This window comes from Lissotriton helveticus, chromosome 3_1 (genome assembly GCF_964261635.1).
Source record: "Lissotriton helveticus chromosome 3_1, aLisHel1.1, whole genome shotgun sequence".
NCBI classification, from domain to species: domain Eukaryota; kingdom Metazoa; phylum Chordata; class Amphibia; order Caudata; family Salamandridae; genus Lissotriton; species Lissotriton helveticus.
The window spans coordinates 1,788,713,799-1,788,726,791 of record NC_136061.1 but is presented as its reverse complement, the minus strand read 5'-3'; positions in this window follow the sequence as shown (position 1 = coordinate 1,788,726,791).

Below are 12,993 nucleotides of genomic sequence, written 5' to 3'. Positions count from 1 at the left end.
TTGACCACTCCAAGTGGTAGTGTCACAGCTATTTCGGAAATAAGTGATATGAAATCAGGAACTATTAATTAATACGTCTCATTGTGCACAAATTTACTCCCTCATCGCAGAGCTAAAGTTCTACCATGCACATTTTATCGAGACAGAATAAGAGCAAGACCTCTTTTTTCTTTTGTTTCTGAAACAGTGACATAAGTGACTCTGGAAACAAGCGCAAATGATCTGACTACTGCAGCATTATGGAGAATTTGAGAATACCATGGCAACTGAAATTTTTGGAACACTGTGAGCACTTTATTTGTAGCCAAAACAGTATGCTTTGGCTACATTTATTTCATTAAAATGCCCTGTGAGTTCTTCAAGATGCTCTTAGATGTGTTCAAAGCCAGACACGCCTATTGAGAAACCTCAACCAGTCATACTACTGAAAGGTCAGTAGGTCTTAGAGATGGTGAGCTACATTTGATACTACTCTGTGAACAGCCAATAGAGATTGGCTCTAATGTGTCCAAAGGATGTTTTATTAGGAGAGAAATGCTGAAGGACATTGTTAATTAGCTCTGGCTAAATATAGGTTTTCCTTATCCTTCTATTTCTTCTACCTTTGATGGAGCACAGCCAAATGCATTTGCCTGTTAGGCTGGGGCCTGTCTTTTTTTAAAGAGCTGGATTCCAGGGCAGTTGTGCCAGGGGTACAGTTTAAGGGCTCAGGGCTGGAGCAATGTATTTTTTAAGGGCTGGGGCAGGGAGGGTTGTGCCAGTGTATAGTTTTAGGGCTCAGGAGTGGGGCTGTTATTTTTAAGAGCTGAGGGCCAGGGGGAGTTACGCTTCAGGGCGGTTTTAGGTCTCAGGGCTGGGATGTGGGAAAACCTTTAACATTCATGTACAACAGAATTCGTTGTTAGGCAGGCGTGATAAAGGCATCATCATTGTAAAAATATGCATGGTAAAGGTTATGCGTGGTAATGGCATTCGTGCTTTAACAGCTGTGTTCAAATGGCATGCCTTACAATGGAATGCGTTGTTTTGTCATACATCCGGATACTTGACATCATCATCGAGAGTCATATTCAATTTGTTATTGATATTGCCTTAGAAATGTAAAGCCACAACATTATGATCTGTTGCCTGAATACATTTGTGGCGCCGCCCTAGCTTAGAAAGGGAATTTAGTGCAGAAGGTGCACTTGCTCATTAGGAAAGTGTCTCTTTGGATCTCTTCTTGAGGAATTGAAGGGAAAAGTTGCAAAGGATCAAAAATTGACATTTAAATCTCATCCCCATCCACCTCTTTATAGTGCTGTTCTACACCTTACTACCCTTCCATATACCCAATGGTTTCCAGAAGCAAGTTCTTCAGGGATGGTTTTAGGAGTCTGGCTCTGATTCCAAAAGCTGCAGCCCTTCTCTTGCTGAGAATCAAAGTTCCTGTCTAATAAGGGGGGCTTCCACATCTTACTTCCTCATAATTGATATTTGATACAAGGATGACTGAAGTATTTTCTTAGCTCCTAGAGAGATTATTAGCCCAATGGGTCACAGACAACATTAATCAAGTTAATTCCATATAGTTTGCTGAAAGACATCCTCCACCAAAGTTTGGACCTGCTCCTTGGCCAAAGAATGAAATTAAACCGTAGGCTCTTCATTGTGGTATGCACATCCTTCTTGAGAAGGGTGCAATATCCACTGCCCTGGCATTGGAAGAAGGACTAGGTGTATTCTATATACTATTTCTTTTTCCAAAACCTTCTTGAAATTTCTAACTTGTTCATGACCTAAAGAAAGTAAACATGCTTATTTAAATAATTCTGTTCATGACGGACACTATTCAGTCTGTTATTACAGGGGTCCTCGAGTTATTCCAGGTGACTTCATGACATCATTAGACCTTTAGGATGCATAATTTCCTGTTTCTATGAGAGCATCTCACCATCATGTCTTCTGATTTGCTGTTGAGTATAGACATTACATATTTCAAGTTTTACCAGTTGGTTTGAACTCAACCTGCCAAAATACTCATTTAGAGGGCCACAGGGCATGATGGGGCACCTGGGCCCAAATATAGGGGTTAAGGACTTGAGCCCAACTTACTATGGGTACTGAGGAACTGGCCCAACTAGCACTTGACTCTCAGTGGTAGGGCAGGTTGAGCGGTAAAGGCTTTCTTGGGGGAGGGGGTTGACACAGGGGTGTGAACACAGGCTCACAATTCAAAGTACATCCAGCAGCAGCAATACATGAATGTCCAGTTAAATACTTGCTTAATGAAAAAGGAATATTTATATATAACCACAGAGTGAAATACAACATTCACAAACAATACACAAAATTCCCTGAGGTCAAGGGTCTAAGGTTTCATCGGTAGGTTCCTGACTCCCACTCCCCTCAAGCTAGCGGTGGTGGTTATTCTTCATTCACTACTGACAAAATTCAGGTTAGGCCCTACTAGTACTCAAAATCTCAGGAGTCACATTCTTACCACATATTAAAGTCAAAAGTGTTCTAGCACTGCAGTGCTATCTACGAAGCAAATTCCCCAGGGCTGTCTTTACCGAAATCAGAGCCTCTCTTCTTCCCACAGCCCAGCTGGCTGCTTGATAGTTGACAATGTTTGGGGTCTCAACCCCCTCTTATTATAATCCATTCCAGACACTAAATGTGATTACCAGTTTTGTTCTTGAAGTTTATGCTGGTGGTCTGCTTCCTTTTGAAGTGTCCACTTCTCTGTACTCGCTCCATCCAGAAAGCAGTCTGTTCCAGCAGGAGTGACTCCGAATCTGATAGCGCCACAACACAGACCAGGGGAGTGACTAGATGTTCACACCTGGATTTCACTCACAGTGGTATGATAGGTCTCAACCCTACTCCTTATGATTAACTTATCAGCTCCATCTCCATTTGAGATTAAGCATGGGCAAATTTTGCGGATCTGCGATCCGCAAATTCACGCAAAATCGGCAAAAAAATCTGCGAGTTTGCAGAAAAATCCACGAACTTGCGGAGTTTTAAGTGTATAGTGCTTTTCTTACACTACAGCTGCGTAAAGTGCCAGAAGAGTTGTCTCCAGTGACCATGTGTGTGTTACTAATATGCCATTGTGCCCTTTAGTGAGCTGTCCAATATAGTGGGTAAATAGCTGGAAGACGGTGCACACTGCTAGTGTGTGGGGCGGGGCCAAACAGGCAGGCTTTTATGCGAGTTCACATGCCTCTTGTGTGTGGTGACAGAGACCGATCAGAGCAGCAGATGAGGAGAAAGAAGCCCCTGGTCACAGAAACTGCACTGGGATTGAGCTTGTGAAAGTGAAGGATGCAAAGGCCTCCCCCTCCATCCAGCAGCACAGCTAATTTTTGACGGTAGATATGGGGAGAAAGCTCACCTGCCCAGCCTCGACAAAGCTCACAATTGTTTTGGGCTAATGAATGCGTTACTGAACTTGAGCTTCAACTCGGGCACCTGCTGTAAGTGCTTCCTGTTGAGGTTTAATTTTTGTGACAGGAGCATCGTGCCAGAATGAACCCTGCCCATCATATTTATCCAAGAAGACGCCACCATTTTGTGTGATACCTCTACTCACTTGGAGTACTTTCTACTGGCTAATCAGTAAGTGCTACCTCGTTGGGTAAATGTATAGTGCTTTTCCTACACTACAGCTGCGTAAAGTGCCAGAAGAGTTGTCTCCAGTGACCATGTGTGTGTTACTATGCCATCGCGCTAAAGGGCGCAGGAGTCCCTTGAGTGAGCTGGCCATACATTTTTTTTTTATATCCGCACGCTCGCGAATTTTCGACAGTTTCGCAAGATTTGCGGATCGCGAAATTGCCGAAAATCCGCAAATTTCGCGAGCGTAAAGGATTTTTGGCCCATGCTTATTTGAGATATGCCCAGTCCTCTTCCTTGTGACCTCTCTCTGCATCAAAGAACACCCTGTGAAGTGTACTGAAGATCCTGGCTCTACCTTTCTTCAGTGTGTATCACTCATATTACAGGAATGCAGCAATACACAAATCTGTGTGGGTGTATTACTCTGCTCCCCTTCCCTCCCCTCCCCTCCCCTCTCCTCTCCTCTCCTCATGTTTCTCCATCTAGCACTCGGCCTCCCAAAATGATACCCAGAATCTTCTTTGTATTGTATCCTTCACAACAATGGCTGGCACAGGCAAGGCCGGACTGGCTACCGGGCAGTTAGGAATGCTGCCGAGCTGCTACCTGATTTTACTTCAGTGGAGGCTGATTTCGTCCATGGAGACCTGCGTGCGCTGCGAAATACTGAATGCAAAACGAATTTTGTTTAGCTCACGCAGGTTCCCATTAACGAAATCACCCCTCAGCTCAGCAGCATTCCTAACTGCCCGGTAGCCAGTCCGGCCCTGGGCACAGGTAAACGCAGCGGGGCAGTGGGGCGGTGGGGTATGGACTACAACTCCTATGTGTTACGCTGCTTTTTTACAGGTGATATGTAGTATGTTATGACACACATGCCACTCTCATGGCCCAACAACCAGGAAACAATCCAGGTTGTGTATTTAAACAGAGCAATTAGAAAATGGCACAGACAGATACAAGAAAAGAACAGTATGGGAAATAGGCACAAAAGGTGACATGGTAACCTTGATTTTTTTGTTGCATCTGTTTAATTCATTTTTCGTTTTGATTCATGAATACAGAGCAGCACATCATCAGTAAAATTACCATACAGAGCCAATAGGTAGTCATAAATTCAGATAGTAAATCAACAACGTAGCGGCATGATTATTAATGAGCATAAACAAAATCGGTAATAACCTTTAGCGTATCCCGTCAGCCATAGCATCTCCTATCTCCGTTGATAATAAAAAGCTGTATGATCGCGTTATGGTAAATTGTAACTGTGTCTATGCAACATGCAACAAATGACAATCACATTTCGTATGGCTTCACCCCGACATATCACACAAATCTGTGTATAGAGTCAAACATTTTTATTCGAACACTAAACATGGGAAAAACTATCGGGGAAGGGAGTGGGAAGTGAAGCAAGAGCCGCAGTAAGGAAGGTAGGGGCATGGTAACTTTGATGATGTGAGTAGAAATCTTTGATGAGGCGGAAACAAATAATTGTATTTCACCTTTATTTTAAGTTTACCTATTTGTTCTTTTTCCTCCTCGACTTTACCTATGACGCATTGTGCTAAGTATATGCTTATTTTTCTCAGTGTTTGACTGCCACCTAACATGATCCACAATAGAGCTGTGCCATTTGCAGTGAACCAACATAGCGTTCTGTCACTTTATGTTAGTTCTGTCTCATGACGAGGCATGCACAATCCTTACTAGTTAGAACATTGCACCAATATGCATGCACATATGCTGTGCTATGCCTGTGTAAATGATCAATGAATGTATGTTTGCAGACTAATTGATGCTGACCTCTGATATCTTTTTGAATCTATTAGATTGATTTAATTTTTATTGCATGAATAAGGGACACGCTCAAGCATTAGAGGGAAAGTAAACCCCACGCATGCTTCAAAGCTAAAATGATATGTCCTGACATAATATGGAAAAGAATGGAGACTGACTAATAATAGTAATGTCCTGGGAAGAAGTTATAGCCCTGAGGAAAGCCTGGGACCCTACGTGGACAATCAAAAAGTTTGAAACAAGTTGACTCTATAATCAGAGTGGAGAGTCACTAATTTCCATAAGCACCCTATATCTTTTTTTATTTATACCTCTGACTCCCATTATTAAAGTAATACTTGGGAGGTCCAAGGGTAGTTTTGTTCCAACAATAGGGCAGGTAACTATCTAAAGTGCTCCCTGGAATATGGTTGAGCTCAGCCTGGAACAAAGAAGAGACCCGGTGAGATGAAGCGCGCTGCTACCGGAGCAGGTGTCTGAATAAGAACACCTAGTGGTTTCCTTTGGGTTTTCATTCATGGGCTTGGCTACAGTTTAGGTGTATAGGCTCACTGATATAGATGATAGTTTAACTTTTGTGTGACTGGATAAATGTGGTCACATTGCCCCAGTCTCCAGAATAAGAAGTATAAAAAAGAAAACACAAGGCCGAAGACATTTTTCATCTATGCACCCAGGATCTGGAAAACATCCCCGTATCCATCAGGACTGCCCCCATGGACGCCAATGGGGAGTCGCCAGTGGTTGCAGTTGCAACCCCTTGGTTGCTCTTTGCGACCCCTGGCACTGTCTTTGTGATCACTGGCTGGTACACCGGTGACTAAATTTCAAACTTGCCATAACATTTTTTTTAATGCAATCGTGCTGTTAGAACGGGGTCTCTAGTTGGCAGGGGTAGGTACCACTGTCCAAAAAGGGACCCTTGCTTCTAGTCAGGGTAAGGAGGGAACCCTCTGAGATAACCCCTGCTCACCCTCTAGGTAGCTTGGCACGAGCAGTCTAGGCTAACCAGAGGCAATGTGTAAAGTATTTGTACCAACACTCACAGTAACACAGTGAAAACACCACAAACTGACTCCACAACAGTTTAGAAATATAAAGGTATTTAATCTAAACTACACAAGACCAAAACGACAAAAAAACAACATACACAGTTCAAGAAAATGGTTTCAAAAGAGTTCTTAAGGTTGCGATAAAATTCTGTAGGTTGCGATAAAATAATCCACAGGTGCGTGAAAAGTTCACAGTTGCGTCACGTTAGCTCACAGTACCTTTTAGTTGCTACAAAGTTCCAAAAGCAGAAGCTGGTGCAGTGGAAAACAAGCGATGCGTTGCTCCTGAGACCCTGGGGAGGCGTTTGCGACAGCCCCACTGCAGCAGCGTGCTTGTTGCGACGAATCCGGTCTGTATGGGGAGGAAGGCCACTGGTATGGATTCCGGTGCGGAGGTTCCGTAGGAAGTTTTTTCTCGCAAAGGCACGATGCAACGATCTTTGGAGTTGCGACGATCTCCGGGGTGAGGATGCGCAGACCAGTGGTGATCTTCTCTCTCGCAGCTCCTTGACGCAATGGTTTCTGCGACGACACTCGCAGAGACGTGATGCGGTCCGCAAGCAAGCGGAGCGCGATCTCACCCAACGACGACAGGCTCTGCGCCGACACTCGCAGCGACGTTAGACTTTCTCGCACCGGTCTGGTGCGTCCCGCAAACGAAGCGGCAACAGGCGCTGCGACAATCTCGGCCTTCGTAGCGGCGGGAATTTCCTCGCACTGTCGGGGGTGCGCTCCGCAGCGAGCGATGTGATAACTTTTCAATTGCAAAAGTCTCTCAAGCTTAGTTTGAAGCTTCCCAGCAAAGGTACAACTTCCAGAGGCCCCACAACTGGATCAAGCACTCTAGGAAGGACAGAACTCTCTCAGCAGAGTTCAGGGAAGCTGGGGGTGAAGTCCTTTTGTTCCTGGGACTTCAGAACAGGGAGCCAGATCCTCTCAGGCCCTTGGAGATTCCTTCAAGACAGGGGACACAGCACAACAGCAAAGTCCTTCCCCTCTCCTTGGTAGCAAATCAAAAGGTCAGTCCAGCAGAGCAACAGCAGGACAGTCTTCCTTCTTCAGACGCAGCTTTCTCCTTGGCAGAGGTTCCTTCTTGATTCCAGGATGATCTAATTTTCTGTTGTCAGGGGCCCTGTACTTATACCCCTAAAAGTCTTTGTTATCTTTGTGCAAGTGGGCCCTGAGCCCGGTCTGAACCAGTTCTGGGTGCTGCTTGAGCACTTTATTTGCCTGGCTTCTTCTTTCCTTTCAGAGTGAGGGGCAGGGTCGTCAGCCGCCCAGCAGGACGTGGAGCCAGCATTGTGGAAGGCAGGCACAGCCCTATTCAGGCCAGGTGCTAACTCCTCCCACCACTCCAGTTGCAAATGCAGTCATTCTGCCTAGGGCTGACTCAGCCAGCCTCCTGGGGAATCCCCAGCCCCTGTCACTCTCAAACCAGACAGTCAATACACAAACAGGCCAAGGCACACAGAATGGTCAGACAAGAGAACAGCAACTTTCTAAAAGTGCTATTCTCAAACACAGGATTTAAAAACAACCTTTCCTAAAAGATGTGTTATTAAATTCTGAGTTCAGGGATACTAGACTCTTATGTCCTATCTTGTTCCTATGAGAAGAAATGCTGGTAGCCACTGTAGCCAGCATCCCCCATGTTAATCTATGGAGCAAGATAGCCTTACAGTAGTGAAAAACGAAAATGGCTGCCCTTCACTACCAGAGCATGTTACCTGCACCAGTACATGCTCTACCTTTCACATACACTGCACCCTGCCCAGGGGGGTACCTTGGGCCTTCCATAGGGGTGACTAATGTGGCCCCCAAATATCCCATGTCCCAAGGAAATGGGTGGCCCCGCGAAAAATCTGGGGATATGGTTCGGAGAGGATTTAAAATTTGAGGACCATATAAAAAAATTGACTGGAACGTGTTTTGCCACCTTGAGAATGCTCGGGAAATTCTTTCCGCTGCTTCCTAGAGAGGCGAGGGAGACAGTTGCCCGAGCACTCATTTTGGCAAGACTGGATTACGCGAACTCCCTGTTCAGCGGCATTCCTGCATATTTGACTAAACGCCTATTGGTCATTCAGAATGCTGCTGTCCACCTTCTCTGTGGTGTCCCCAGATGGAAGAGTGTCCGATCCCATATGTCTGACCTCCACTGGCTTCCAGTCCCACAACGGATCCTGTTTAAAACTCTGGTACTTGCGTTTAGAGCGATTCATGACCAAGGACCATCCTATCTAATGAAAAGATTCACTTTGTATGTCCCCACTAGAGCTCTACGGTCATCTTTTCTTCTCAGAATGACCCTTCCCAGATTTAAGCGAACAAGATTAGGGGGTCAGTCCATCACCGTGGTTGCTGCCCGCGCCTGGAATGCCCTCCCCTTTCATCTGCGCTCTAGTCAAACAGTAGCCCAATTCAAAAAGAACCTAAAAACCCACCTATTCAGTTCCAGTTCCTAAAACTGATCTCAGCTTATCTGTCTTTGCCTCTCCCGCCGCGCCAGGATACTCCCCAGTAACAGTGCGCGTTACAAAACCATTTATACATACATATACATACATACATACAAAAAGGGAAGGGTTAGGCCTGATCAGTGGGGACACTGACCAGGAGGACATGGCAGTTCACAGACTGCATGCAGGCACTGCGGTGGCAGGCCTGAGATACCATTTTAGGGCTACTCATGTGGGTGGCACAATCAGTGCTGCAAGCCCACTAGTAGCATCTGTCATCACCAGCCCTGGCACACCCAGTGCACTTTACTGGGGACTTCATGGTGATACAAATATGCCAATCATGTATATCCAATCATGATAACAATTTACACAGAGAGCATATGCACTTTAGCACTGATCAGCAGTGGTAAAGTGCGCAGAGTCCTACTGCCAACAGCCATGGGTCAGGAAAAATAAGGGAGGAAGAAGCAAAAAGTTTGAGGATGACCCTGCAAGAAGGGCAAGTTCCAACACGTGCTCCCCAAGAGCCAACGTTTATTTCTGTGGTTAACACACATTCCTCCTCCCTCAGGCCTTTAGTAGCAACTTAGAGAGCCACTTGAGGGAATACGGATGGGTGGGTGGAATCTTCGTGTCTGTTACCCGTCATGTAGGCCTTCAGAAGCTCCCTATTGGTTACTGACGGTCTAGGGGACTGACCGAGAGTATGTTTGTGTTTGCTCCATTTGTACATTATCAGATCCAGAGGGAGAAACAAATGACACATGCTTCATGTCTACAGCCCCCTGCGCATGCCATTATTAAATGGGAACCAGATGTGCAGCGAATTGCCATTGAAACAGGGCATGCATCTATAGGTAAGTACTTTTGGGGATTCTGTATGGGAGGAACATATATAACTCAAGGTTGTCACGACGGCGGGGCAGCCGAAGATAAATGCCCTGTGCCCTGCAGTTTTCCCTATGTTCTCAGCACACCGGCCCCTCACCATCCTTTTGATTGTATATCTTTGCATGTTAAACGTTTTGTTTGTCCACCACTGTATACCGCGAAAAGCGCTCTGATACCCACACGGGTCAAGTTTGCGCTCTATAAAACACAAAATAAATAAAAATAAAATAAATAAAAAATAAAAACACTATCACTTTACCAAAGGGGGCCTTCTGAGTGCTCCAAACAATTCTGGCGTTCCCAAGTCGATTAGTCAGTCATCATGTGGCTTGTGAATTTGCACGACTAACGCGGTACCTTGTCCTGCGACCTGTAGAATGGCAGGCCAGGAGAATTCTTTCAGCATTCACCAGAGTTCCAGCACAGCAAAGGATGTGAAATCCGGATACTTTGTTTAGCTAAGCACACCACAAAATTGTCTGAATGGCAAACCACGGATCATATGTGTATTCTGTGTGGATAAAACACAATGGTGCTGCAAGTTCTGCTTGAGAAGGCTCCCTACCACTCTTTATTCGCCTTGGTAAGGGCATCCTGACGGGGTTTTCTTTATAGCATGTGCACCACAACTGAATATTCCATGGGCAGAGCGTCAACCTGCATGGGGTCTGTGGAACAATGTTGCATATGTGAGCTGATTTATTTATAAGTCCTACCCAAGTACATTTCAAGAGACCCTGCAATCAAAGTAATCATTTATTGTGGCTTACTATGCAACTATGTGAGCAAGACACAGCTTTCATCTTCCAGCTATGCAGATTGGCAACAGCAACATGGTTAAAAAGCTTGCATGCTTTTTTGTAATTCGAGAAAGTTTGAAGCACTTTGCTGCTGATGTTTTTAGACCTATGGGTTGATAGCAGGAACATAGGGAATGAAGTATTTTATCCTGCAAGTGGGCACCAAAACTGTCCTGTTCAAAAGCATAGGTGTTGATAAGTTCGAGTTTTGTTGCGATGAGGGAAGCTTCATTGCTGCTGCCGTTGCTATGCTCTATTTGGGACTTTGAAAGGTGTACACTGATACCGCATACCTGGGGGACTCTTCCAATTGTATTTGGGCTTGGGAATGTGGCTGGCATTTGATACTGTTATTGGGTTTAGCATGACTGGCACATGGTTGAATGCCCTTGTATCTGTGATCGATGCATCTCTGACATATCTTGGCAGCAACCTAATTAGTACATGCTTGGTGATTGAAAAATGCATACTTATTTTGGCATTTCTTATTATGCTAATAACATTTAACTTATCATTAAAGTTTGCACTTATTTATTATTATTTTTTTTCAGTGATGTTACTTTTGGGACGTCATCAGAGTAAAAGGCTATATAACATCAATTCCTTTAATATCATTGTGTGTGGGTAAAAGGGCATGTGACGTCACTTCCGCTACCCATAGCATTTTGGGGAATTGACATCAATGACTACCCCAACTCTGCTCCATTTTAAGAAAGAGATGAAGACTCACTTCTTTAAAGAAGACTATATCACAATTTATGAACTGCCCATAACCCAGCTGGATCACTGACAGAGTATCGACAGTCAGAATATCGAGCTACCAAAATATCGTTGCATATGTGAGCTGATTTATTTATAAGTCCTACCCAAGTACATTTCAAGAGACCCTGCAATCAAAGTAATCATTTATTGTGGCTTACTATGCAACTATGTGAGCAAGACACAGCTTTCATCTTCCAGCTATGCAGATTGGCAACAGCAACATGGTTAAAAAGCGTGCATGCTTTTTTGTAATTCGAGAAAGTTTGAAGCACTTTGCTGCTGATGTTTTTAGACCTATGGGTTGATAGCAGGAACATAGGGAATGAAGTATTTTATCCTGCAAGTGGGCACCAAAACAGTCCTGTTCAAAAGCATAGGTGTTGATAAGTTCGAGTTTTGTTGCGATGAGGGAAGCTTCATTGCTGCTGCCGTTGCTATGCTCTATTTGGGACTTTGAAAGGTGTACACTGATACCGCATACCTGGGGGACTCTTCCAATTGTATTTGGGCTTGGGAATGTGGCTGGCATTTGATACTGTTATTGGGTTTAGCATGACTGGCACATGGTTGAATGCCCTTGTATCTGTGATCGATGCATCTCTGACATATCTTGGCAGCAACCTAATTAGTACATGCTTGGTGATTGAAAAATGCATACTTATTTTGGCATTTCTTATTATGCTAATAACATTTAACTTATCATTAAAGTTTGCACTTATTTATTATTATTTTTTTTTCAGTAATGTTACTTTTGGGACGTCATCAGAGTAAAAGGCTATATAACATCAATTCCTTTAATATCATTGTGTGTGGGTAAAAGGGCATGTGACGTCACTTCCGCTACCCATAGCATTTTGGGGAATTGACATCAATGACTACCCCAACTCTGCTCCATTTTAAGAAAGAGATGAAGACTCACTTCTTTAAAGAAGACTATATCACAATTTATGAACTGCCCATAACCCAGCTGGATCACTGACAGAGTATCGACAGTCAGAATATCGAGCTACCGAAATATCGACGCAAGGATATTGATGTGCAGAATATCAAAGTCCGATCTACAGTATGGTAAGTACAAATATATTGAAAAAATATTGTTGTCAAATAAAATGTTGTTAAATATATTGTTTTTTTAATGTTAATTGTTTTTTAAAATAAAGTAAATAATACTTATAATTAAAAGAAACAATATTTTTAAATGTTTAAAAATTATAACTAATGCATACAATGTAAAAATAAATTAAACATATACATATAAAATATAATATATATAATTAATAATATTAAAAAATAATTAATAAATTGTTAAAACATTTTGTAAATTATAAATACATATATACATATAAATAGTATGAATAAAAATATGAAAAATATATATAACAAATTAAAATATTTACAATATTTGTAATCTTTTTAAAAATGAATTATATACTATATTAACAAAAACAGTAGAGAAAATATTGGATAGTAGAGGGAATAAAATTACTATTCCCTCTCCAGTGAGTGCAACAGTAGGGAACATGTTGGATAGCGAAGGAGTTAAAATTACTATTCCCTCTCCATAGAGGGCAAAAGTAGGGAAAGTGTTGGATAGCGTAGGGGTAGAAATTACTATTCCCA